This window comes from Schistocerca nitens, chromosome 4, assembly GCF_023898315.1.
Source record: "Schistocerca nitens isolate TAMUIC-IGC-003100 chromosome 4, iqSchNite1.1, whole genome shotgun sequence".
In the NCBI taxonomy this organism is placed as follows: Eukaryota; Metazoa; Arthropoda; class Insecta; order Orthoptera; family Acrididae; genus Schistocerca; species Schistocerca nitens.
Window position 1 is genome coordinate 432,913,084 of NC_064617.1, and position 27,854 is coordinate 432,940,937.

At 43.7% G+C, this 27,854-nt stretch overlaps 1 protein-coding gene and 1 pseudogene across 1 annotated transcript in view; both read left to right on the forward strand.

The window, feature by feature from the left end:
• Positions 1 to 27,854, forward strand: part of LOC126252357 (cytochrome P450 4C1-like) — a 112,194-nt gene that overhangs the window by 38,647 nt on the left and 45,693 nt on the right. The window lies entirely within an intron of this gene.
• On the forward strand, positions 8,735 to 8,852 carry LOC126254192 (5S ribosomal RNA; annotated as a pseudogene).

Sequence of the window (27,854 nt, forward strand, 5' to 3'; positions counted from 1 at the left end):
GGTCTTCGTCATTTTTAGTTTTTCATCACTTTTTCCATGCTCCATTTTTTCTTCTAACTGCTTGGATTGTGGTATCATACCACCAACTTGTCTGTCTTATTTTTTCCTTTCCAGATGTTCTGCCACATACTTTTTGTGCTGCTTCGACTGAAGTGTCTTTGAATAACCACCATTCTTTTTCTACATCGTAGAAAATCTCTTTTAGAAATTTTTGTGTGATTAATTCTCTGTACTTCTCAGCACATTCACTCTCCTTCAGTTTCCAATCCCGTATCCTCATCACTTTCTTCTGTTTTCTATTTTTCACACACTGATTCATTTTCCATTGTCCCACCAGTAATCTATGGTCTCCATCTGCACTCACACTTGGAATTACCTTCACATTTGTTACTTTCTCTCCCCATTCCCTATCTACTAGAATATAATCAGTTACACTCTTGGTTCTTCCATCCCAACTGTATGTGGTAATAACATGACTTTCTCTCTTCATAAACCAGCTGTTTGCTATTTTCATTCCATTCCTCTGGCACAAATCCAGGAGTCTTCCCCCTTCTTCATTTCTGCCTCCATATCCAAAACATCCCAATACTTGCTCAAATCCCTTTCTGTCTTTGCCTACCTGTGCATTAAAATCTCCCATCAGTATATTAGCACTCTCTATATGGTTTTCTCACACATTTTCAAAGTCCATCTTCTCTTCTTCGCTACATCCCACTTGAGGTGCATAAATCTGGATTACTTTTAGTGTTTCTTTTTGGAATCTCAGGTTTAAGATTATGATCCTAGCTAGTATAGCTAATGGTACGAAAACAACCCATTCTACACTGTAATAACAGTATAAGGTATTTTACTGTCGAGGTTCAATAACACACTTTCATATTTACATATCCAGTATTATCTGGAATGATGTTTGGCTGACTCCTATTATTGCGACACGTTATAAGGAGCACTAAAATACAGAAACTGAATAAACGTGAACATGTGAACATAAATGTCTGTTTTTGCAGCTAGGGAAACTTCAACATCAAATCAGACATCACAACATTAGATATTAAGGAGCGGAATATCCTTGAATGTATGTGGTTATCAGGCAAAAATAACTGGTAAAAGGCGTATACAAACGAGTACTTAAACTTCTAAATAAAAAAAAAGGATGGGGGTTGTACGAACAGCAATAACTGTAAATAACTTGTTAAACTGCATGTTTACACAGAAATGTACCTTTAGAATAACATGTGTGTGTAATAAACATGTGTGTAGTGAAATATCAGTTTTCGGAACGAAATTTTCACTCTGCAGTAGAGTGTGCGCTGATATGAAACTTCCGCAGATTAAAACTGTGTGCCGGAACGAGACTCGAACTCGGGACCTTTGCCTTTCGCGGACAATTTTTTATGTGGAAAGTGCTCTACCACCTTTTTTTCCGTGGGCAAGTGCTCTAACATATTTTTTATTTTCCTTCTATGTTTTTAGTTTCTATTTTTATTTTTTTATTTTGATAACAAAAGGAACAAACACCTACTACACGAGCAAAAAGTTGTAGGTAATGAGAAAAACAAATAAAAACCTCTACTGTATGAAAACAAAAGACGACGTTCTTCATAAGGTAACACAGTATTCCTTGAAAACGGAAAACATAAATAGATATATTTTCGCAACATCCTACTTTTATTTTATTTATTTATTTATTTTTTATAAAGGGGAATAAGTATACAGTCACACCAGCAGCAACAACCCGACTTTTTTTAATTTTATTTTCATGGGGGAGCACAAGAGAAAGAAAACAAATAGGCTGCAGATAGAGAGCTATGCGTGAAAAGGATAAACATGTGCAAAGGAAAAAACAAACTTAGAAGACGAGGAAAAAGGAGGAGTGACAGAAATTAGGAACACTTTCCGCGGCTTGCTCCACTTTGGCGCATCATCAGAACAACATCCATTCTGTCGTTGACTATTAGAAGGCGAACGTGGGATCGTCCAGTCTTCGCTGGCACCTTACGTTGAGATTCCACCTCCGAGGTGGGTTGGCGAAAATACTCTGTAAACAGTTCGTGAAAGTGGCCCGATAGTGTGGATGTCGGCGAAGGGTGTGGTTATGTACTTGGAGGCGTGTCCAAAAGTCCACCGGATCGACGATGTCGTCCCGGAAGAGGTAGTTGATAGCCATGCCACTGATCCATGTGATGGCGTGCCAATTAGACAATGGAAAGCAGGTCCTGTCGGGATATATCAACATGGCAGGAGAAACGTGATGTGGTGGTACTCAGATGCAGAAAGCCACAGTCGTCTGTACGAGGGTCCAGACATCTGCTGCTGGTCCACACTCAAAACGATGTAAATCTGTACCTTCGACATTGCACTTGAGACACAGGGGAGAGTCCACCAGGGCGATGAGTTGCAGTTTCTGTCTTGTAGTACATTTGCCGTTGACGAGAAGGTACATGTCGCGGTAGTGTCAGTGGTGTGGTATGGTTGGTGGATCGTTTTCCAAACCGTAGGCCATGAAACCTGGGAGTGACGTGCTTCGACGGGGTTTCGGCGTGGGGACTTTCGGAGAAGGCGGTAGATGTCACGGGTGAGCGTCTTCCTGCTCCTGGGGAGCTCGGTGCATGTGTAGCTGTATTCCAAAAAGAAACGGCTGATGTGCGACATCGGAGGTGGGATCTGTGCCAAAGACGTCGGTGGCGTTCCGAAACAGGTGCGAGCTCAGTGGTCAACATTCCAGTAAAACTAGCATTTTGGCTTTTCCATAGCCGGGGCATAGTATTGGTGTAAAGTGCCATAGTCCTGGCTTTCACGTTAACCAGATCGAGGCCACCATCCCGTTTAGGTAAGGAGAGAGCTTCATACTGGACTTTGAAGACGTGTCCATAACGTATAAAATACCTGAAAGCCGCCTGTGGTCTGGCTGCCATTGTCGCAGTGATGGGCAGAATCTGCGCGATATGGGATATCCGGGCTCCCAGATGGGTATTGACGAAGGTGACTCTCTGGCACCTATTTTCAGCGGGCGTAGTAGGTGATTTGGTATGTTGGCCAAGATGCGTTGGAGTTTCGCCCGTAAACTGATAGCCGAGGTGCGGCGAATGTCTCTCGTATTCACCAACCCGAGACAGCTAAGAGTGTCCACCAGTTGAAAGGGGACTACGCTGTCTGTGAGAAGGCCGCGGCCGATCTTCATGGCGCATGATTTTGCGACGTTCATAGTGCTCCCGGCCCCTGCACTGTAAAGGGTAATCCACTGCATCGCAGCTTTTACGTCTGCCGCTGGACGTACGACGAGGGCCAAGTCGTCCGCGTAGGCTCGGCAGCGGAACACATGATCCCGGTGTGGAATACCTGTCAAACGTCGCCGTACTCCGCAAATGAGTGGTTCCATCGCAATGGCATAAAGCACCGCCGACAGAGGGAAACTCTGCCGTACTGAGCGTTCAATCCGTGTAGTTCTGTAAGTCTGCCGTTGCCCCACGAAGGAGATGCATAATCACTTGTGTGAACGTCGGGGGAATCACCATCCGGTCCATCACTGCGTTGAGGAATGCGTTACTGACGCCGTCAAAAGCTTGTTTGAAGTCGATGGAGATTAAAGCGCCTGGCAGTCGCGAGTGTGTCGCCACGGCGATCACATCTCGATATTCACTGAGGGCTGTCTGTATATTACGATCACCGCCTTAGGATGTTTGTTCGTGGGAAACAATGTCTCGTAAGACGTGTTTGAGTCGCACTGTTAGAAGGCGTATGAAAATCTTGAAGTCGGAATTGAGTAACGTGATTGGCTGATAACTGTCGAGTCGTGTTTCTCCTGCAGGTTTCCGGAATGGTACGAGTAAGCCTTCCATGAACAATGGTGGTGGGATTGCCGCGCTGGACAAGAGTTCCCAGTACATGTCAGACCATTGTGGCGGCATCAATTCTTGGAAGGTTCTGTAAAATTCGAGAAGTAAACCATCCGGGCCGGGAGAACGATTCAGTGATCCTTTGGCCATAGCGCCTGGACGTCGTCAGTGGTCACTCCGCAGTCAGGAGGTTTGCAGCCGCAGCGTTTAGTGTACAATGTATCTCCTGGGCAACCTCAGCAATGGCCTCTGCACCGGTAGGTACTTCTTGATAGAAAAGTCTGTAGCGCGTTGTGTAGCTTGCGAAGTCAGCCGTCGTCCATCAGGTAGGTCAAAAGTTGTCATTAATGCCTGTCGGCATCGACGAACATTTTGAACAATATGATGCACAGAAGGTTCTTCACCGTTAATTCTATCTTGGCTGCGTGCTCGTACAATGCCTGCCTCTAGACGGCACCTGGTCAAGGTTAAAATCTTTGCCTTGAAGGTTTGAGTTTCTTTTAGACGATCCGGGGATGGAGAATGATCCATGAGCACTCATAGAGCGCTATAGGAGAAATCTGTTGTGTGGTGATTCCACCTGGCTTTGGCTCTGCCATAGTGTGTCAACCTGCGTCGGATGGCCGGTTTGGAGCACAGTAACTACCACTGCAGTGTGGTCTCGTAACGCATGGTGCGTTGAACTCAAGTGCGCCACGTGTCGGTGACCTGTTGTCGACATACAGGGTCCCGCAGTAACGTGACATTGAGTTTCCAAGGTCCTGCACTGCGCCATATAGATTGCCTAAGTAGGTTCATGGTACAGATGTAGATGTCATGATCCGAAAAGGCAGACGACCAACGTTCCGCGTCGAGGAGAATGGATTTTAGAGCGTCAGAGATGTATATTCTTTCGAATCGGCTGGCGGAGTGGCTCGTGATGTGTGTATGCCCCGGGCAGTCGCCGTGTACCACTCTCCAAGTTTCGAGGAGGCGAAGGCGGCGGACGAGTAAGCGAAGTTTCGGACATGTGGTGAAATGAGGGTATTGATCTGTACGCTTGAGAACACAGTTGAAATCTCCACTTACGATGAGATGATCGTATCTGCCGAGGAATAATGGCGTGATATCTTCTGTGTAGAACTGGGAGCGATCCCTCCGTTTCTCAGTGCCCGATGGGGCGTGGAGATTTGTGATTTTGATTCCTTCAACTGTTATGGCGAACCCCTCGCGCCGTTGGGAGATATGCGACATCGGAAACTGCAATCCCTTCTCGGAGGAGGATGGCTGTGCCTGTGTGTTCCATAGCCGCAGGGGCGGCGTGCGTGTCGTATCCATATCATCCGGACCAAGTTCCTGCCCTCAGTTCTTGTAACAGGGTGATGTTGATGTCCGCTGCTCTTAGCGTGTCCGTGGCAGTTGAAGTTTAACGTGGGAGCCGATATTATCAGTATTTGTAGTAGCTATTCGGTATGCCTGATGGGAGATCAATGCTGTAAATAGTTTCGTAGCTGATGAAGATTGTCGTGGTGGAATTCTGGAAGTCCATAGAAGTCGCAGGAGTCGTCGTAGAAACATCCCCCATTTTAGAGTTGGTCTAACCGAGGAACAGATCTCATTTCCGCTTCAGGTAGAGGTGGGAAATCCATGTCATCCACCCATGAAAAATGTCCGTCAGTTTTAACATTGGTGACAAGTGGCAGCGCTAGCTGAGTCGGCGCATTTGCGTCGGTGACGATGGGCGTGCTATGTTCCATGACTTCTGGGCGCGGGGCTTGCTCACTATCTTTGTTGGGCGGCTCACCGTCTTGTGGATGACGCGTCTCCGTGGCAGAGGAGAAAGAGGTATCGTGTACTTCGTTAGAGCTATGTGCCATCTCTTGGTCCTGCGGAGGGGACTCAATGGTCGATTCTGTTGTCTTGCGGCGTTTTTTTTCTTAGTTTGGGCGACTTTTGCTTCAGGCAATGTGTTTCGGTGTCTGACGAAGGGAGAGATTCACGCCGTTCCGGTGCAAAAGCCGCGGCTGCTATGATGCGGTCTTCAGTCTCCATAACACTCTCACTGGTAAGGGTGTGTCCGGCTGTAAGACACGTTCGCGGGCGGCATTGCAAGTGGCAAGGTGCTGGGACGCCTCCGGGTGTATCGGTCCAGAGAGACTCTCGTGAAACGCGTCTTGTGAGGGCTGAACGTGCATTGTCGCCGCATAGGTGATTGGAAGGGTGCTTGTGCCGTGGTTGTGTGATGCGGCGTTGCAAGTATTCATTACTGACGTGGCCATCTTTGCCACAATCAGAACATGTTCGAGGTTGTCCGTCGGAAATGACCACCGTATGACAGCCGCCGATAGAAATGTACGATGGGACGTGGCGTTTGAGATCTATTCGGACTTGTCTCACACCATTAAGCACCACCTACGTCGTAAACTGTGCCCATATCTCGGCTACGTGACTCTGGACTTTTTATGTACGGGCTTAGCGTCGCGATGACTTCATCTTCGTTCACCTCGAAAGGCAGTTCGAATACACGGATCGTTCGAAGGCCAAGTCCTGCATGGTCGACATTCACAGGCCCGACGTTGCCGTCGGAGTGTCGAAATTTTAGTACATGACGCGCCCGTTGAATAATCTCGTTACAGGTAGCGCCGGAAGTCATCTTAACATAAGCAACGCTGCTAATGATTGATAGGTGTATGCCAATGAGATCGTCACGGGGGATCTTCCCATTTTCGCGTAGGAAGCATTCGACGGTCAGTGATTTGGGTCGTGCGCATTCATTTGAGAAGGTGAACTTAAGACCGTTCTTCCTGTGTGAGTGCCGGCCGCTGTCGTCGAGCGGTTCTAGGCGCTTCAGTCCGGAAACACGCGGTTGCTACGGTCGCAGGTTCGAATCCTGCCTCGGGCACGGATGCGAATGATGTCCTTAGGTTAGTTAGGTTTACGTAGTTCTCAGTCTAGGGGACGGACTACCTCAGATTTTAAGTCCCATAGTGCTTACAGCCATTTTAGCCTGTGAGAGTTGGCAATTATAGCTTGTTCGACCGAGAAGCGCGGTGACGGGAAAGTAAACAACACTCCGCACTCGCGGCGACGTGGACGACCGATCGCGGTCCGCACTGCTGCCCTGCCGCAGGCAGACTGCTACCAACTGAGCTACCCAAACACGACTCACGACTCATTCTCACAGCTTTAATTCCACTAGCACCTCGTCTCTTATCTTCCAAACTTCACAGAAGCTCTCCTGCGAACCTTGCAGATCTAGCACTCCTGAAAGAAAGGATATTGCGGAGACTTGGCTTTGCCACAGCATGGGGAATGTTTCCAGAATGAAATTTTCACTTTGCAGCAGAGTGTGCGCTGATATGAAACTTTTTGGCATAGCACTTGCCCTCGAAAGGAAAAGGTGCCGAGTTCAAGTCTCAGTCCGGCACAGTTTTAATCTGCCAGGAAGTTTTAATATCAGTTTTGTTACATTGTGTTCCCAAGGTAATATTAATTTGTTAAAGATGAAAATCATTAATTCGCCAGGATTTTATTCTTGTTTAAAAATTGTGTTTAAGACAGTCAGTTGCCTTCGATGTATCACAGAATACACCAGTAGCTTGTTTCAAAAATTAGAAGATTTAATGACACCAGGCGATTTCTCAATTTAGACCATGAAGGCTGTTTTCAACCAATACACTTAATTAGATGTGTGCCAGAATCAGTGCATAGGTGACGTCATGCGCCATTATTAGCAGTTAAATGAATAAGTACTATATTTGCCTAATATGTACACAGACACACGAGCTGAAAAACTATGGAGTTGCAAAATACATCAGCTATCATAATTGTAGTAAACAAGACGAAGCACTTGCAATTAACTCATGAAACCTATGAAAACGAAAATAAGGGCAACTGTAATAGTTTGTTCTATTTCACACATTTTTACTGATTCTTCATTTTTCCTCTTTGTACCAAGATAAAAAACGTTTGATATAAATACACAAATGTAATACTGGTCAATTATTGTCAAACTAAAAGAGTTTACAAGCTTTACTATTAACATTATTCCGCTCAAAATGAACACTTTCAGTTTCTGCCAGCATATTCATGGTGTAACGAGTTTAAGTGAGATATTTCTGTTGGTGACGGATGACGGTGGACATCAGTACTTACTTCATTTACGGTCTAATAATTATATCTTTAGGAGTAGTACGTTTTTAGGCTCGTTCGTACCTTCAGGAAAGTGTGGCAAGAGGAAGCTGTTAATGCTTATTTCCCCTGGGCAGCAGGTCAGCTGTCGAAGTGTCCACATATGGACGCCGAACGGTTAGTATATAATGCCTGGCGTCATTCACTCCATGGCGAAGTAGACCTATGCAGAAAACATCGGGTCGTAAAGTTTGTGACGTGTTTGTGGACTTTCGGCGCAGAGAAAAAACAACCATCACACTAATGTGTGTGCACCATGTATATGTACTGATGGTAATAGAAAATTTTACTCCATGAACACCTTGACAGACTGAAAACTGATACTCTATTATTTTCGTGCCCATGGAATATGTTGTTTACTCCATCCCGGTGCAAGCTCATTTTTGGCCCAGAGGAAATCTAGTCGTACTGATGAAGAATAATGTGAGCGCATGATGACTATTGCACGTGTCTAGTGTGCAATTTTTCAGGCGAAGATCGCCACACAACATAGCCTTAAACGTGCACGTGCTGTTCATTGCCATCTTTTGGACTTTGAGAAAGGTGAATCATTGGTATGACGGACATGGCTGCATTACATCAGCAGATCGTATGGGCAGTGGATTCAGTATAATGAAATACCTAGAAAATTTATATCGCCACCTACAAAGTACCAAGCACTAGTTGTCACAAGCAATGTCTTTTCCTTCAGGCCGCAATTTTTTTTTTTTTTTGGGTATCGGTTATCGGCCAACGGCCTTGCCGCAGAGGTAACACCGGTTCCCATCAGATCACCGAAGTTAAGCGCTGTCGGGCTGGACTAGCACTTGGATGGGTGACCATCCGGTCTGCCGAGCGCTGTTCGTAAATGGAGCGCACTCAGCCCTTGTGAGGCCAACTCAGGAGCTACTTGATTGGGAAGTAGCATCTCCGGTTTCGGAAACTGACATACGGCTGGGAGAGCGGTGTGCCGACCACATGCCCCTCCATGTCCGCATCCAATGACGCCTATGGTCTGAGGATGACACGGCGGCCAATCGGTACCGTTGGGCCTTCATGGCCTGTTCGGGAGGAGTTTGGTTTTTTGTTTATCGGTTATCATTTTAGCTATGCTTTTGAGTCAATACATATTGTGACATAATCACAGCAAAAGTTAGTGCTGACAGAAAAAAGCGTTCCCTGTTGAAAGTCGGCACCATGGATCCCACTGTGCTGGGGTCGTATATGCTGAGAAGAAAGCTCTTTGCCTCTGGCAACATGTCGGGGTACAACCTCAACACTTTCAGTCTCAGCAGCGTCTCCTGCTCTTCTTCACATTCGGTGAAACTGGCATACTGCAATGAAAAACTTGCTACACTCATGCAGCTGCTTCACACTAACCTGCGCTCAAGCGCTTTGACCAACAACACCGAGAGACGACTCTCGTCTGTTGTCTATCGTTTGGTATTAGACAGCTCACAGTTTCGTGTAATCAGGAAGTACATAATCAGGAAATACACTTGCTTGCGATGTCTCCACGGCTCTGATTCTCTTGTGTCGGCTACTCCGTGGGAGTGAGAACCGGCACAAACAAGGAAGGACAGAAGTTGTGATGGCCGGTGGCACGAATCCAATTCATGGTACAAACCACTTGAAGATTGATGTAACTCTCTATTTCTCAAAAGAAAATAAATACAACTTAATTTGAGGTGTTGCTTGTGCATCCTACAAGCAATTACCGTACACTACTACTACTCGCAGAATGCAGCCTAAGTGCCGTCTTCCTAATAGTACTGATGCTCTCGAAGACTGTGACCGAATTAGGCCGACCAGCGGTGGGCAGCTGGTTAAATCAGAGTTGACAGGGGGCGCTGAACTCCTGTCTTCCTGAGGGCGCAGGCGTGTCGCTGGCCACTCTTTCCATTGGCGAGCTGGTCAGCGCCTTCTTCGTGCCCTTTTCGCGGCACTACGCTCGTCGGTGTGCAGCCGATGCTTTGGGAATGCACTGATTTTTGTGAGAAGCTGCTAAGTATCTTCCTGCCTGCTCTGATATTATTCCATGCTAAATTTTCTGGAAGAAGGCTTACAGTGGGACCGAATCAGTAATTTACAATGACTTACGGAAATAATAAACCACTGTTTCAACTATCTTTTCAGCTAGGTTTTATGAGCTGAATTAGTCCATAATTCTGGACGGGGTCTCCAAAACTTTAGCGGTTGGTCTGCGATAGCAGCATCGAGATGAATTAGGAGCTACAGCCTTCTCCAACGGACCGCGGCAACTGCCATCACGTACCTCTAACACAAAGAGGGGTGAGCCTCCATGTCTGGCAAACTTCTGCCTGCTTCTGTCGCAGGGAACCCAGTCTCCTCCACCACTCGGTTGCCTCTAAAAAGAAACATCCTTATTGATCGTTAAAATTTAGATCCAAGTGTGGTTCACAGCAGTACAAAAATTTGATAGTTTCTTTCTTTGTCTGAAATAAACATTAAAACGTTACTGAGTAGCAAATACAATGGTGAAAGAGTTTGTATAATTACTTGAAAGAGATCTGTTTGAATTTGTCTCTCAGGTTTTCTGTTTCTTGGCTGACCTCAGAGACACTCATCCCAGCATGTCTTCATTCGTTGCTTAAAAACTTGAAGGCATTCATCTTTGCTTACCTCAACTGTATTTCTTAAGTGAGTGATCTGTTGTTACTTTGGTAATCTATTGTAAATAAGAACCTGTCATGACTTCTAAAATATTCGGTCTAGAATCATGTTTTGCGCTGGAATGGGCTCGCCTTCTTACTGCAACTTTTCTGGTGCATTTAGTTTTTCTGTTGCATGTCTGGATGTTCTGTTATGTATTTTCAGTGAGTATAAATTATGTACCCTTCCTGACAAAAAAGTGAAGCATTTAAGAGGAAGAAACGAAATGGAACTATTTGAACTGGGATGGGATATAACGTCATTTCAGTGATTACAATATCGAGTCTAATTTACAAAGAACTAGGATGAATGAGCCTGCTTATCAGTATGACGTTGTGCTCTTTCTTTGGATGTATGCACTGATTCGGTTGTATCCTCTCCTGATGCAAGCAGTCCTGCAAGTGTTGTACTTCACCATTGATATCCTGAGTATTGGCACAGGGACCTCTGGATCTTGCTGGCCAGACAGCACTTCAACATAATGGACAAAATTCATAGAGATATGAACCATGGATGGACGTGCATTGTCATGTTGAACAATGGCACTACAATACTGGTTCGAGAGAGGTAACACTTATGAGGACACAGAATGTCTGTGACATACCGTTGTATCATCATGTATTGTGCCAGAAGTCACATGCGTTTGATTCCAGAATGATGATGCCAGCAGTTAAGACAGCTCTGCCTCTCCAAACATTGGATGAATGAGACCCCTCTCCAGGTCACCGCCATACTTGCCGACAATGATCGTCATGGTCATCAAAGGTAGTGCAAAAGCATAATTCATCACTGAACACAATGTGACACCATTTTTCAGTAGTCATTGCCTCTCTGCCACAGAACCTTACCAGACGCAGCTAGTTCTGTTGTGATGTTAGTGGCAGCCCGTACTGGCAACTTCGTAATACTTTGATTTCGTGCGCACTACCATGCAGTAATAAGTGCTTTCAGGTTACCTGCGTGTGCTTCATGTAAAGTCCCTGTACTGTAGTAAAACTGTTTAATTTTTCAGTAGAATCTTGGCTTAGTTCTTTACCAATCCCAGGCCGTTGCATCCTGTTCCGTTTCAGTGGTAGGAGAGTATGAGTACTCAAATGATGTAGGATGCGGAGATCCGGAGGTGGCAAACAACTGAGCCCAGATTCGGTAGCGAAATGAAATAACTTTATTTGAGTGCAATTAACTTACATCAAGGACAAACTTGTAATCTGAGTACGTTTATTAAAATAATACAATTACTGTACAGTAATGCACCCAAAATCAAAATGTTACATAGGCGCCAGTAAGGAACAATGCCAAAGAATTTCTTAAGTGAGTCGAACAAGAGACAGGCTATGTATTAAAAATTATTTTAAAAATTCCAGTAACGCATAATGGTTCAGAGACGCAAATAATAAACAGCATCAAGGATTATTTTAATCCTAGAGTCCATAGCACTAATTCCATATGGTTAGAATACAATTAGGTTTTAAAGCTATAGAACTGAAAAGCAGCAACGTTAACAACATACAGTAGCATCTAAAAATAGGTACATATAACTTAAGATAAGGCTCTAGTTTCGCCCCATTTTCCTTTTACCATTACAGAAACCACATGAATTCATCAAATAAACTGAGTGCCAACTGAGACAATAAAGTGTCATAACAGCTTGATACAGTTACAATTACTAGAAACACAGAAGGTGGACATTCGCCACCACTGGCACTTGGTTTAGAAAAATTAAACAAAACAAACTCTTTAATGATGAAGGAGCCAAATTCCCACCAGCACTGTTGATATCTCACAACTAGGGTAGGGATAACTTTAAGGAAAGGTGGACCCACATATTTCGTCATTTGCTGTTTCATGGAATACACTTTATTGCTTAATAACTATATTCTAACTAAAATTGAAAGAAAATGTTGTTAAAAGAATCACAATCCTTAAAAAAACTTCACCAGTCTCAGTTCATTAAAAACAAATTTTAACAATTTATACCAATAAGAGCAGGGACTGAAACTGGACGTATACAGTTCCCAAAACAAGAGAGAAGTCACACCAACTAGGCGCGGCTGCAAGTAGCTTCAACAAACCATTTGATCAGCAAAATGATTTACAGTGACAGCCACTGAATGGACGAGTACTAACAGTTTCCAAGCTTGGGTAACACGTTACACAAATTCATAACGCCCATCCGAAATATACACTGAAGGGCAAAAGAAACTGGCACAACTGCCTAATATCGTGTAGGACTCCCGCGAACACGCACCATGAATCCTGCTAGACTGTCCATAAATCCGTAAGACTAAGAGGGGATGGAGACCTCTTCTAAACAGCGAGTTGCAAGCCATCCAAGATATACTCAATAACATTCATGTCTGGGGAGTTTGGTGGCCAGCGGAAGTGTTTAAACCAAGAAGAGTGTTCCTGGAGCCACTCTGTAGCAATTCTGGGCTTTGTGGTGTCGTATTGCGCTGCTGGAATTGCCCAAGTCCGTCGGAATGCACAATGGACATGAATGGATGCAGGTGACCAGACAGGATGCTGACGTACTTGTAACCGATGAGAGTCGTATCTAGACGTATCAGGGGTCCCACATCACTCGAAGTGCACACGTCCCACACCATTACAGAGGCTCCACAAGCTTGAACAGTTCCTTGCTAACATGCAGGTTCCATGGAGTCATGAGGCTGTCTCTATATCTGTACATGTACATTCGCTGATACAATTTTGAACGTGACTCGTCCGACCAGGCAACAGGTTTCCAATCATCAACAGTCCAATTTCCCATGCTGACACTTGTCATCATTGAAATCTGCAGAAATGTTTGGAACGATTGCACTTCTGTCACGTTGAATGATTCTCTTCAGTCATCGTTGGTCCCGTTCTTGCAGGATCTTTTTCCGGCTGCAGCGATGTCGAGGATTTGATTTTTGCCCGTATTCCTGATATACACGCTACACCCGTGAAATGGTCGAAAGGGAAAATCCCCACTTCATTACTATCTCGGGGATGCTGTGTCCCATCACTTGAGCACCAACTATAACACCATGTTCGAACTCACTTAAATTTTGATAACCTGCCATTGTAGCAGCATTAAACGATCTAACAACTACACCGCTGTATTTGAATACGCATGCCTATACCAGTTTCTTTGGCGCTTCAGTGTAGAAAGGGTAACCAGTCACACCACTGGTTGTGGCCGTTGGAGAGCTCTTAAAAATGTATAAGCCTTAATAAAAATCCCTTAAGCAATAAAATTCACAATCCCCCAAAACACAGACAAAGCTGGGAAGGTATACAATTTAAATTTGACTCTCAACGTGTAGACACCACCAGAAACGTTTACAATGACCCTTAAGTTAATGCAGTTGCCCAAAATACAAGATAAGCTGGGAGGACATGCAATATAAATGTGACTTCCAACTGGTACAAAACAGCGGAAACGTTGATAAGGACCTTCAATGAATATAGAGTTGCCCAAAACTCAAAGTAAGCTAAGAAATACAGTAGACGGCTATCACAGCTAACAAGGAACAACAAGGCAAGTATCACAATGAGTGGGGTTAGCTAATGACTGTGAATGAAGGAAAGGCTCAACAGTTTATATTGATAGGTAAAAGGCCTTAAACTTAACGCGCTCAGAAGTAGAGATAAGGGTGCAAGGTTTAAACGAGAAGTTAAAGAGCAGTTCTAGCGAGGAGAAACTTCGGGGTTGCAGAACACGCTTCAAAATAGGGCACACGACTGGTTCACGATTAATCGGCGAAACTCTGACGTGGCACGCATCACATAATAAATTTTACTTAACTTGAGCCACGACGACACAGCTGGTAGAGGCACCAGATTGCCGGCCAAACCAGAAGCAGAAAGCAAAGACGTCTCTGCTCCGAGCCCAGGGAACAGGAACGCGTCGTCTGCTGCCAATGCATCCCTGCTAACACAATTGAAAGGGAACAGTAATCTGCGGCAATAAGGCTACAGACAAGAATGCCTAAGACAAAGAAAACCTCAACTAATCGTACAAGCGACTACACATACAAGTTACAAGCTTAATACTCCTTAAAATTACTTGTTAATTTGGAGCGAAATATCGGCTTCTGCTGATGCAATAATTTAGGCATACTCATCTACAAAGGGTGCTTTGCCTCCGACAGATTATGTTACAAATCTAATTTCGTTCATTCGATTTATAACAGAGAATACTCTTACACTTGTACGGAATATGGCCTGGAAACAATTTGCGATCAGTTACACTGACTGATGATCATACTCACAAGCACTTGTAGGCGTGTTGATATAACAGGTGCAATTCCACATAATACAAGACATGGCTTTGCAAGTGCCTAAAAAGAAAACAACGCCTAGCTATACTAAGGTGTGAAGGAGCCGTGACTTGCAGTATTCCAGACCGTGTGTTATTGCCTCCAGTCTGTACAGGCGGTCTTCGAGGTACCATAGAATTTAAGCTTCCAGAGTAGGCTGGGAACTTGCCGACCAGGTTGTATACGATATCCGTTGCTACCAGTCCTTAAGCTAGCCGACAACGCTTTCCCCCGACTTCCTTATTTTGGCTCATTGACGAATTATTGATGGCGTTCTGGTAGACCCTGTATAATACGTACATGTTGTTGTTGTTGTGGTCTTCAGTCCAGAGACTGATTTAATGCAGCTCTCCACGCTGCTCTATCCTGTGCATGCTGCTTCATCTCCCAGTACCTACTACAACCTACATCCTTCTCAATCTGCTTAGTGTATTCATCTCTTGAACTCCCTCTACGATTTTTACCCTCCACGCTTCCCTCCGATACTAAATTGGTGATCCCTTGATGCTTCATAACATGTCCTACCAACCCATCCCTTCTTCTAGTCGAATTGTGCCACAAACTTCTCTTCTCCCCAATTCTATGTGATCTACCCATCTAATCTTCAGCGTCCTTCTGTAGCACCACATTTCGAAAGCTTCTATTCTCTTCTTGTCCAAACTATTTATCGTCCATGTTTCACTTCCATACTTGGCTACATTACATACAAATACTTTCAGAAACAACTTCCTGACACTTAAATCTATACTCGATGTTAACAAATTTCTCTTCTTCAGAAATGCTTTCCTTGCCATTGCCAGTCTACATTTTATATCCTCTCTACTTCGACCATCATCAGTTATTTTGCTCCCCAAATAGCAAAACTCATTTAGTACTTTAAGTGTCTCATTTCCTAATCTAATTCCCTCAGCATCACCCGACTTAGTTCGACTACATCCCATTATCCTCGTTTTTCTTTTGTTGATGTTCATGTTATATCCTCCTTTCAAGACACTGTCCATTCCGTTGAACTGTTTCATTTAATGCTTGCTCAATATACAGATTGAATAACATTGGGGATAGGCTACAACCCTGTCTCACTCCTTTCCCAACCACTGCTTCCCTTTCATGCGCCTAGACTCTTATAAATGCCACCTGTTTTCTGTACAAGTTGTAAATAGCCTTTCGCTCTCTGTATTTTACCCCTGCCATCTTCAGAATTTGGAAGAGAGTATTCAAGTCAACATTGTACATATCAAACATACAATATGCAGAAAGCTGTATTGTGTTAACTGGATTAGAAAAACGTGAATCATCAATTACTTCATTCGATGCCTTTAAGCTGAACCAGCAGTATCATACCGTCAAGGACAAAATCGAAATTAAACGTTTGATCAGGAGATAATTTGCAGCAAGTACATATAATAACTATAGTGTCTTTCTCGATGATTTGGTTTCCAACACAAAAACGTTTTTAAGAGACGTTCTTTTTTGTATCTTTCACTTACTGTGGATACACTTGTAGTTTATTCAACTAAAAAGATAATATGCCGATAATGACACTAATTTCCGAACTTTCTTTTCATAATACGATTATTCAAAAGTCAACAGCTTGCGTCTTTACAGACACTTCAGACTCACTATTACCATTCCATATACACTCCTGGAAATGGAAAAAAGAACACATTGACACCGGTGTGTCAGACCCACCATACTTGCTCTGGACACTGCAAGAGGGCTGTACAAGCAATGATCACACGCACGGCACAGCGGACACACCAGGAACCGCGGTGTTCGCCGTCGAATGGCGCTAGCTGCGCAGCATTTGTGCACCGCCGCCGTCAGTGTCAGCCAGTTTGCCGTGGCATACGGAGCTCCATCGCAGTCTTTAACACTGGTAGCATGCCGCGACAGCGTGGACGTGAACCGTATGTGCAGTTGACGGACTTTGAGCGAGGGCGTATAGTGGGCATGCGGGAGGCCGGGTGGACGTACCGCCGAATTGCTCAACACGTGGGGCGTGAGGTCTCCACAGTACATCGATGTTGTCGCCAGTGGTCGGCGGAAGGTGCACGTGCCCGTCGACCTGGGACCGGACCGCAGCGACGCACGGATGCACGCCAAGACCGTAGGATCCTACGCAGTGCCGTAGGGGACCGCACCGCCACTTCCCAGCAAATTAGGGACACTGTTGCTCCTGGGGTATCGGCGAGGACCATTCGCAACCGTCTCCATGAAGCTGGGCTACGGTCCCGCACACCGTTAGGCCGTCTTCCGCTCACGCCCCAACATCGTGCAGCCCGCCTCCAGTGGTGTCGCGACAGGCGTGAATGGAGGGACGAATGGAGACGTGTCGTCTTCAGCGATGAGAGTCGCTTCTGCCTTGGTGCCAATGATGGTCGTATGCGTGTTTGGCGCCGTGCAGGTGAGCGCCACAATCAGGACTGCATACGTCCGAGGCACACAGGGCCAACACCCGGCATCATGGTGTGGGGAGCGATCTCCTACACTGGCCGTACACCACTGGTGATCGTCGAGGGGACACTGAATAGTGCACGATACATCCAAACCGTCATCGAACCCATCGTTCTACCATTCCTAGACCGGCAAGGGAACTTGCTGTTCCAACAGGACAATGCACGTCCGCATGTATCCCGTGCCACCCAACGTGCTGTAGAAGGTGTAAGTCAACTACCCTGGCCAGCAAGATCTCCGGATCTGTCCCCCATTGAGCATGTTTGGGACTGGATGAAGCGTCGTCTCACGCGGTCTGCACGTCCAGCACGAACGCTGGTCCAACTGAGGCGCCAGGTGGAAATGGCATGGCAAGCCGTTCCACAGGACTACATCCAGCATCTCTACGATCGTCTCCATGGGAGAATAGCAGCCTGCATTGCTGCGAAAGGTGGATATACACTGTACTAGTGCCGACATTGTGCATGCTCTGTTGCCTGTGTCTATGTGCCTGTGGTTCTGTCAGTGTGATCATGTGATGTATCTGACCCCAGGAATGTGTCAATAAAGTTTCCCCTTCCTGGGACAATGAATTCACGGTGTTCTTATTTCAATTTCCAGGAGTGTATTATGATATTTTATTCCTTACATTATGAGCAATATTGGTTAATAATATTTTTCTTCGGTATCAGTTTTCTATTGATTCTAATTTATCTTTTTATTTTGGGGTCCTCAGATCACACATTTAAGATATTATATTTCTGGCGATATTCCTCACGATTCACACTCCTATCTGGTAGAGTTTTCCTCACTGACTATATTTTCAGTATTTATTATTTTCGAAAATCCTCTCAGAATATAATACATGAAATTTATTTATATCTTATTAATTTTTTATACACATAATGTTATCTGACATATTTTAAGCCAGTGTTTTGTGTTGAATATACTGCAACTGTTGTCCTTATCATATGAGATATCTGCATTACAGAAAAACAATTAATAAAATGACTATCTGTAACATGATCAGAAACTTTACAGAATAAGTTTTTTGTTACAATAGAAGAGGCTCTACCAACCTTGGCTCCATAATGAGTGGATCCTTTCAATGCTGCCCGATGGAAAGGAACTCAGACGGCAGACGAGTATTGTCAACCGCACAGTACAGAAAGCAATTGACTCCCTGAAGAAGAGAAATATTGCACAAGGTAGAGCGAAAAAGAGTTTCTTAGATCTTATGACAGATTCAGAAGGAAATTTTCTCTTACCTGAAAAGGAAGTCAGTGACGAGGTGAGTACTTCCAGAACCAAACCCCCACCACTTCTGCTGGTTATCATTATTTTTATATCATAATTTTTATTTTAATGCCTTTTTCTGATGTTTTCATTGTTGAGATGCATCATCAACTCATAATTGGAAAGAGAACGTTTAATGACAAACGAATGCTGTACACCTGAATTTCCTTTCTTTGCATACTTAAATTATTATGTGTAAAATTAAAGACATCATCCATTTTAGTGAAATGTTTGTAGTCTTTGATTGATTGAAATAGTGTTAGCATTTAGCTGTTACATATTAAGAATATAATTAGTTTTATTTAGCAGCATAGTACAAAACCTTCTTCCAGCGACGCGTAAGTCCGAATACGACATGTGCGTGAAAATGCTATTTAGAAAGGACTGACAATACACAACCATCATTTTCTATGATTTTTCTTGATTTCTCTGTTGCAGTTGGTAGTTTTATATGTCGTCCAATGATTTATTTGTGCAACGAAGATACATATAATCCTGTTAAAACTCCCTCAGAGAGTGGAGACACAAAACGGGTGATACATTTTCACCGTCTTAAATTTGCTCTTATCATCATGATAATCCAATTATGAGCTACTTGACATCAATTGCTGGAGAAATTCGCCCTCTACACCTATCAATGGGCTACTTTCTTCGTCATCTGTTGCATTGATGTCGTGTTTGTATTGACCACAACGCTTACCCCAGCGTTGCAGGATGGCCATTTCTGCTGTGGGGATGGGATCTTCTAGGAGCGTCGCGAGCTGGTGTCAAGGAAGATACCTTATTAAAAAACTTTGTTATTCTGCGGTTGCCATACGTTTCAAATGATGAGAACTGGAACAGCTGAACCATAATAATTTATTAATCACGACTATTTTCATGAGTCCTTAAAATCTGCATAAGGGTTTATAAGATATGCCCCTTTTATTTCATCGCAAAGTTGGCTTCGTAAAGTGAGCAACCGCCATGAAGAAAATAGCCAGTGAAACTAAAGAAAGACGTGAGCCTACAAACAAAAATTTTTGAATAAAAACCGGCGTCATAACACGTTGGAAAGAATGCAAAACCTAAACGAGTTTACCGGAAATACGTGGTCCGCCTCCTCAGGTACAGTGGACAGCACCACTAGTACAACACAGGATGAATAAGCAGGGCCCATACTAGGCATTACACACGGCAATACTTGTGCAGAACCAGGGCTAGTGACATAGAGGCTAATAGGTCACAAACAAACGTGAAAAGCAACGGGGAAGTGCCAAACTAAACCAATGTATAAGTGCAGGTAAGCATTGGAGTATAGGGAAAACACAATAGCAAGTCTAAAGAGGTTTACAACGAACAAGAAGATATTACGATAACGTAATTCATTATCACAACAACTTGGAAACGACGCCACAAAAAGCATAGGAAGAGAATATCCTGTTATGTGTCACGTCCCGCCGTCCTCCCTTGTCAACAAAGTTTTCCAAAAAGAAATGATGATGTAATTACATCTGCTCATTAAAAGTAAATTCAGGGATAGTTGTAAGACATCTCTTTGTTTCCACCTCTTCTAAAATGTTAAGAAAATGGCCCTTAGATTCTGCTTGTAAAACTTTTAGAATTTTGAAAACATTGGTAATGCAGTGTCCCTCAGAACATAGGTCGGCAATGAGTGCCATTTTCGAGTTAGTCTTCTCAGAACATTCTTTAAATTTAACATTAAAGCTTCTCCCCATTTGACCATCATATTCCAGTGGGGTTACCTGCATTTACACATTAGCTAATTTGGGCACTTTGCAGTTGCAATTCCCCCTTGTTTGTGGCCTGCGGCACGCTATGTCACCGAGCGAGGTGGCGTTGTAGTTAGCATACTGGACTTCCATTCGGGAAAACGACGGTTCAAACCCGCGTCCGACAATCCTGATTTAGGTTTTTTGTGATATCCCTACACTGGTACTCACAAATGCTAGGATGGTTCGTTTGAAAGGGCACGCCGACTTCCTTCCCTGATCCTATGGAACCGATGGCCTCACTGATTGGTTGATTGATTTGGGGGAGGGGACCAATCAACCCGATATGTCACTTCCAATAGTTATACGCATGCGCTGCTATGTGCTCTGTCTAGGAGGGAGCCTGCTCCTTTAGTCTGTGTTGCACTGGTGATGCTAGCTGCAGTAACTGAGAAGGCGTACCACATATGTTTGGTAAGCTCGTTTCCGTTGGACGTTTTATTCCACGTTTTACGATGCCGGTTCTTAATCAACAATTTTTTTTGAAGGGTCAAATTTTTCTCTATTTCCACTGGCTGTTTTACTCGCGATGGCTGAGTACCTAACAACGCCATTTTTATTCAGGAAGGTAGGGGGCTCGTCAATGAACTATCCTCCATTTTCTAAATCGTTAAAATCCGAGCGAGAATCAGATACAAACGCTTTAAAAGTTGATGTTATGCTTACACTGTGTACGGTTGATCTCGAGCCTATTAAGTTCCTATAATATCTCATGGAACAAGAATGCTAAAGAATTACGTGTAAGGTTCGATGCCACTGTAGCCGTGCCCGCATCTCGTGGCCGTGCGGTAGCGTTCTTGCTTCCCACGCCCGGGTTCCCGGGTTCGATTCCCGGCGGGGTCAGGGATTTTCTCTGCTTCGTGATGGCTGGGTGTTGTGTGATGTCCTTAGGTTAGTTAGGTTTAAGTAGTTCTAAGTTCTAGGGGACTGATGACCATAACTGTTAAGTCCCATAGTGCTCAGAGCCATTTGCCACTGTAGCCGTACCATCCCTTTTCGTAAATGATCCATCAACATACATGAAACTCTTGCATGGGAGGGCAAAAGCGTCTTGGTGTTGGATGAAAATCCTAATTTCACCGTTCTTGTTGAACGTGGTTGATGCATAAGGTTTATGCGAGAAGTATTCCTGGCATATAATACACTCGTCGTATTGCACCGCCGGCCGAAGTGGCCGTGCGGTTAAAGGCGCTGCAGTCTGGAACCGCAAGACCGCTACGGTCGCAGGTTCGAATCCTGCCTCGGGCATGGATGTTTGTGATGTCCTTAGGTTAGTTAGGTTTAACTAGTTCTAAGTTCTAGGGGACTAATGACCTCAGCAGTTGAGTCCCATAGTGCTCAGAGCCATTTGAACCATTCGTATTGCACCGGTCTATTGACGTCATAGCGCGGCTTCAGAGCCACTGATCTAAGAACTCGTTATCACCTTGCTGTTCTGTTGTGAAGTGCCACTCTGCACGTTGTGCACTTTGGTTTTATACCCTACGGCCATCCTGTTTTCGTTGACAATACGGGGCTCAGTGGTTGAAGCTCTCCGCCAGCGCTTCCCGTCCGGCTGGTTGAAGGCTGCCACTGCTTCTGGATCTCTTCACGTTCAAGATCATTGCTGGTTCCGCTGTAGCTGTAGCCGTGCAACGACTTCCTCGCCTCGAAAATAGGTAAGTTGATTATCCTGGTCCACAATACGCAGCTGCAGGTAGTCCAAAGCCTGAACTGTTACTGGAAAATGAACGGCGTTGGTAGGGATCTCAGCGATCTTATGCTCTGTTCCCAATGATGAAAGAATTAGTAAATTGTATGCATCAATTTGTCGTTGAGATAAGAGTTTCTTGCGATGTTACACTCGACGCGGATTGTACTGACAGGGAGTATATCCACTGATTGGTCAGATCTGTAAAATTTATTTGGATCCATCTTCAAAATCCAGTAACTGTTTGTGAAATCCAGTAAGCGTTCAATTGATAATTTCTGGTTAAAGTCAGTCGTTGCACTCATTGTCTTTATTTCAGTTTGAAGTGTAGCGATGTTTGCACGCAGCGCAATTCCTTTCCTAGACCGTTTTAAAACTTCGTTTAAATTGCCAATATCGTAAGAGCCAGGTTCTATTTTCACAATTATTTCCCACCATTAATTTCCAGATGAAGTTCACTGTTACTCTTTGTGGTATCCGAAATGCAGTTGAAAGTCTCCAGTCCAATCAGCGCAGTACTCCACACCCTGTTGCTTGAATCAATCTTTGGAAGTAAGTCGCACGTAACACTGATGAACATTTTTTTTAAAGTCAGAGTATACGACATTGCATCTGAACCTCGACTGTAGGGATGATGCCGAATGCGTCTCTTTATATATTTCTTTGTAAACGTTTGGAGGAACATGATGCACAGATGCCCCACATAATTAGGTACAAAGTGTTGGTTGCGGTGAGAACTGCTGAACGCATGTCTTCTGCCGGTGAAGTATCGTTGTAACTCTACTGGCGGCTGAAAGTCTCCAAATGAGTCCAAATAGAACAAGTTATTTGTATTTTTCTTAACGTATGCCACCCAGTGGGTTCCCAACCCCTAGGAACATCTAAATTCACTATTCCACATTTTCCGGATTTCCACATGGTCTTTGGTGATATATACTGCATAAATACATCACGAAATCTAGGGGGAATGCTGAATTTTTGCCAGACGAACTTGAGCAGATCTGTATTTGTAAAGGGTCTGTCCAGTAGGATAGCTAACGGGCGTTTTTAATTATGAATGGACCTAGTTTTTTCTTCTATGGTTTCAAGTACAGTCCTGTTCCGATAGCTGCTGTTTTCATCATGAGGTTATGCCTACTTGCTTCCTTTAGCTGCTCCTGGGAGTTCTGTGCGTTCTTCACTGATCTGGAAATACAGGCAGCACCGTTAGCTGAAGAACCCGTCGCTGAGAGGCCTGTGAGGGCACGAAAGAAGAAGCGTATACTTCCACCAGATGTCTTGGGTGCCGGCAGAGCTCTGCGTGCTTCAAGCGGTCCTTTATGCTTCACTGCGTTTTTAGCTGCGTACATCGCTGCCAGGAAACAGTTTTTTAAACATCCCTTCTTCTCCTTGATCTATGTCTTCTTGCTCTTCCTCTTTATCAGTGCACGACATGCAGCTTTCGTAACTTACTTGAAATTAATGATGACTAACTGAAACCCTCAGCTGCCGACAGGTGTTGTTGATATACCTCGATGTGGACAGCTGAAAATGTGTGCCCCGACCGGGACTCGAACCCGGGATCTCCTGCTTACATGGCAGACGCTCTATGCAGCTGAGCCACCGAGGACACAGATGAATAGCGCGACTGCAGGGACTTATCCCTTGCACGCTTTCCGTAAGACTCACATTCCCAACTGCCCACAATTCTACATATGTAATGTACCTTATAGACATTTGCCCATTCACTCATTACTCGCGCACGCTTTGGCGATTCCCGTAAGAGTTTGGATAGAGCGTCTGCTATGTAAGCAGGAGATCCCGGGTTCGAGCCCCGGTCGGGGCACGCATTTTCAGCTGTCCACATCGAGGTATATCAACAACACCTGTCGGCAGCTGAGGGTTTCAGTTAGTCATCATTTATTCCAGGGAAAAGCTGCACGGTCATCAACAGTATTCTGTTCTTTCGAGAACAGTTACTGTCTTCATATATATTACTTGAAATTCATCTACCACAAGCCAAACTTAATTTTAACACGCATCGTTCTATCAACTACAAATGCAGTAGTGCGCTGTCCTATACCATCGTCCTTTCTTGGCTTTATCAGCTAAAATTCGATCTTCAGCGAGGCGCCCTGGGAGATCTTCGTGTTTTGCGTACGCAATGTCCTGTTCCAAACACGCCTCGTCAAATAGATTAATTCCCTTATCACAACGAGACAAACGTTTTTGAAGCTTTTTACCACTTCCACAGTAACTATACCACGGAATGTGCAATTCGACAGGAAGTTTGTCGAGAATACCTGTACCTCCTATTATGCGACTCCTATCACGCAAGTTATGCTACTGTGATGACTGTGCCCTGTGCATCCCATTATACAGCAAATCACCAGCGTCAATCCAGCAGTTTTCTGTCGCGGGAAAACCAAGTCATTTAAGTAGTGCTCTATTGCGTCGACGTCTTATGACGCACTCTATGAGAAAGTCGTGCGGTTCTGAGTTCTTCTGTATTTCCTCGGTGCCAAAGCACCCAAAAATTTAGTGTCACTGCTATCCTATAAGATGTAAGTTCTGCGATTTGTTCTCTTCAATTTAGAAACTGTGAATATCTCACTCAGCCAATTTGGGACGTACGACTTCTCAAATGCTGTCCTGTGTTTTGAGACATGTACCAAATCACCTAAATTAAATTTCTGTTTCCGTTGATCTAGTATTTTAGTACGATAGTACACTGTATCATGGGTCCATTATCACAGACATTGACTGGTCTTATTTTTATTGTGCTATGTTTTGTTTGATTATACTGTACAATCATTTCTGGGAGTATATCTATTTGTATGAGTAGAGAAGATTAAAATGCATCCACATCTGACCTTTTATTTTTCCATCAGACGTTTCACAATACTCACCTTCAGGTGAGTGAATGTTGAGTAGTGATGTAATCCGTACCGCTGCATCACGGTCTTGAAATACCTATTATAAAACTCGCGACTGTGATCGGTTTAGAGATTGTCGGGACATCAATTCATCCCTGTCTGCAGCAAACCCTCAAACACATACGCAACACTTCTCCTAATGTTTGTTTTAAAGGGTAATGCCCAGGCAAATTTGGAGTATGTGTCAATAACCATTAAAATATATTTGAATCCATTGTTCTCATGTGGATATTCCCTCACATCTACAGGATCAGTTTGCCGTAAGTCACTCAAATCTTGAATCATATTGTGTCTATGAGGATATGTTTTGTGTCGTAGTTTGTGCAGTTTCGAACTACTGTCTCCATACTAATACTCTGAAATTATTGAGACAACCTAATTCAAATGAGCAGATAATGCCACAAGAAGTCGTGGTCGATCTATTATCTCATTGGGGTCGTCGTAGTGTATATACTGAGGAGACTGATTGCTGACTCTTTTATGCTGGATGTCAATATCGTCACCACTGCCACATCGACCGTCTAATAATAGTGGTTTTATAACGTCTCTGTATTTCTCACTGCGTTGGTGCCTGCTTTCCTGGGTAACAGATAAATTGTAGTATTTCACCATATTTCTCCAGATCTTTAGGTGAAAATTTTACTGTCTTTTACGGTTTTAGGAAAATGAGGTTCAGTGAGCCTGGTGTTTTTTGAAATTCCCTATCCACTCTCCCTATTTTTTTCATTTAAAGTTATAGGCTGCGTGTCCAATATGTATCGTTTTTCACCAGTGACACCAAATGTTTTATCAATCCTAGTTTCGTTGTGATGGTTAATGAAACCGGCAATAGCATCATAGTCATCGTTGTGTAACTTCGCTGAGAGTTCATCGGGAGATTCAGTAACTGATTTAAACGTTTCTTCCATTGGCTGCTCTTGATTCGTATGACCTAACCTCAGCAACCGTAACAGCACTTGAACGACCTTTCGTGCCACGCCTTTTGCTTAGTCGACATCTTGCTATATATTAAGCGGGCTGCTTCAGAGGCTGCACCTTATATACATTTCGCTAATTACAGTGACATTGTGAACTTCAATTCCATCAACTTTTACAGGTAAGTCGTCTTATTTCTTTCTCAGAATAATGCGGGTGTACGTCTCTAGTTCCTCAGCCCTAATATCTAATTCGTTGATCGGTCTCGGAAGTGTCTAGGCATACGCCACTAGCTCCTTAACTTTACGTTCGAGAGACTGAAATTTTCCATATATGTACAGATGCATTTTCTGTCTATGTTCACCTATCCTCTCGGAATGAGTGCCTGATGTATGCGTGAACTTGTTCATGGTATGATGATACTCATCACACACACACACACACACACACACACACACACACACACACACACACACACACACACACACACACACATATATATATATATATATATATATATATATATATATATAGGTATGCAATATATATATATATATATATATATATATATATATATATATATATATATATATAGGTATGCAATATATATATATATATATATATTCCTGGAAGTTCTGTCTATGCCAACCAGCATTCAGTCATATTGGTTTATCAAAAACAACGAACCTGTAACGTATGTGATTCCAGCAATCTGGGCATATCTTTACAAAATGAATGAATGACAAGTCGGATCCTACATGAGCAATGTAAATGCGTTTTAGATTCAAATTGTCTTGTATGAAAGCTATAATGAGATCTGCGTTATCCCTCACCAACTGTTTTGGGATTCTGGAACATGTCTGACTCAAATAAAATACATCAGTACCCATATGACGACCAAAACAGAAATATCGTAGAATTTGTTCTTGGTTTTCCATAGCAACGTCGCCAAACAGGAACGTTGTGTTAAGCTTTAATTTTTCTGGTGGAGGGAATTTGACTTCTTTGGCTGAATGTCATGTATCTTACACCAGCAGCATCGTGCAGTATCTTTGGCAGTAGCTGGTACTTGGTTTGAAACAGCGTTTTGAAAATACACATACATGTTCAAATCGGACTCCATCTGGATGTGTTAGCAGTGACATGAGAACATTTGTCTTGTCACAGTTGGATGGACCTACAATTATCGCTATTATGTAAAGGGGTAAGAGTACCCCATTCTTATTCTTCTTCCTCTTCTTCCAGTGTTCTTGCGCACCATCACAGGACCAGCAACTTACAACAAAGTTCTGATGCTTTATCCACCCAACCATGATACCGAGTAGGTATGCAATACGCTTTCATAGAAAAATGAACGCTTGTAATAATAATATATGAAGCCACTGTAGTGCAATCATGTTACTGACTGAGCTACAATGGCTATGCCTTACAATACATAATGACAGGCTAGTTAAATAAGAAAAACAACGAAGATTTGCGATTTTATATATTTTATTTACATTTCAACAAAGATACATAGACTGCATTACATCAACAATAAAGCAACTGATTCCTTTTTACAGTATTTCGCGAATAACTGTTTCTTGAATGCAGTAAATTCAGGTGTATTTCTCTCAAACTGAAGGGTGTTTCTTTAGCTTCCTCTTTTGACACCCTACTGATATATTGTTCTAAATTATCTGCATGAACGCCATATGTATGGAGAGAGGGAAATAGTTCAGGTCTTTATACACAGTTTGAACACGTGAGAGCCTACGGTCCAGTCTTTCTGGCACAAGGAACAGCATCATCCGTAGGCTGAACAAGTCTGAAATTGGCGGAGTGTTGCAGATAAATGGATCAACCTCCAGATCTCACTATGAGTGTCACGC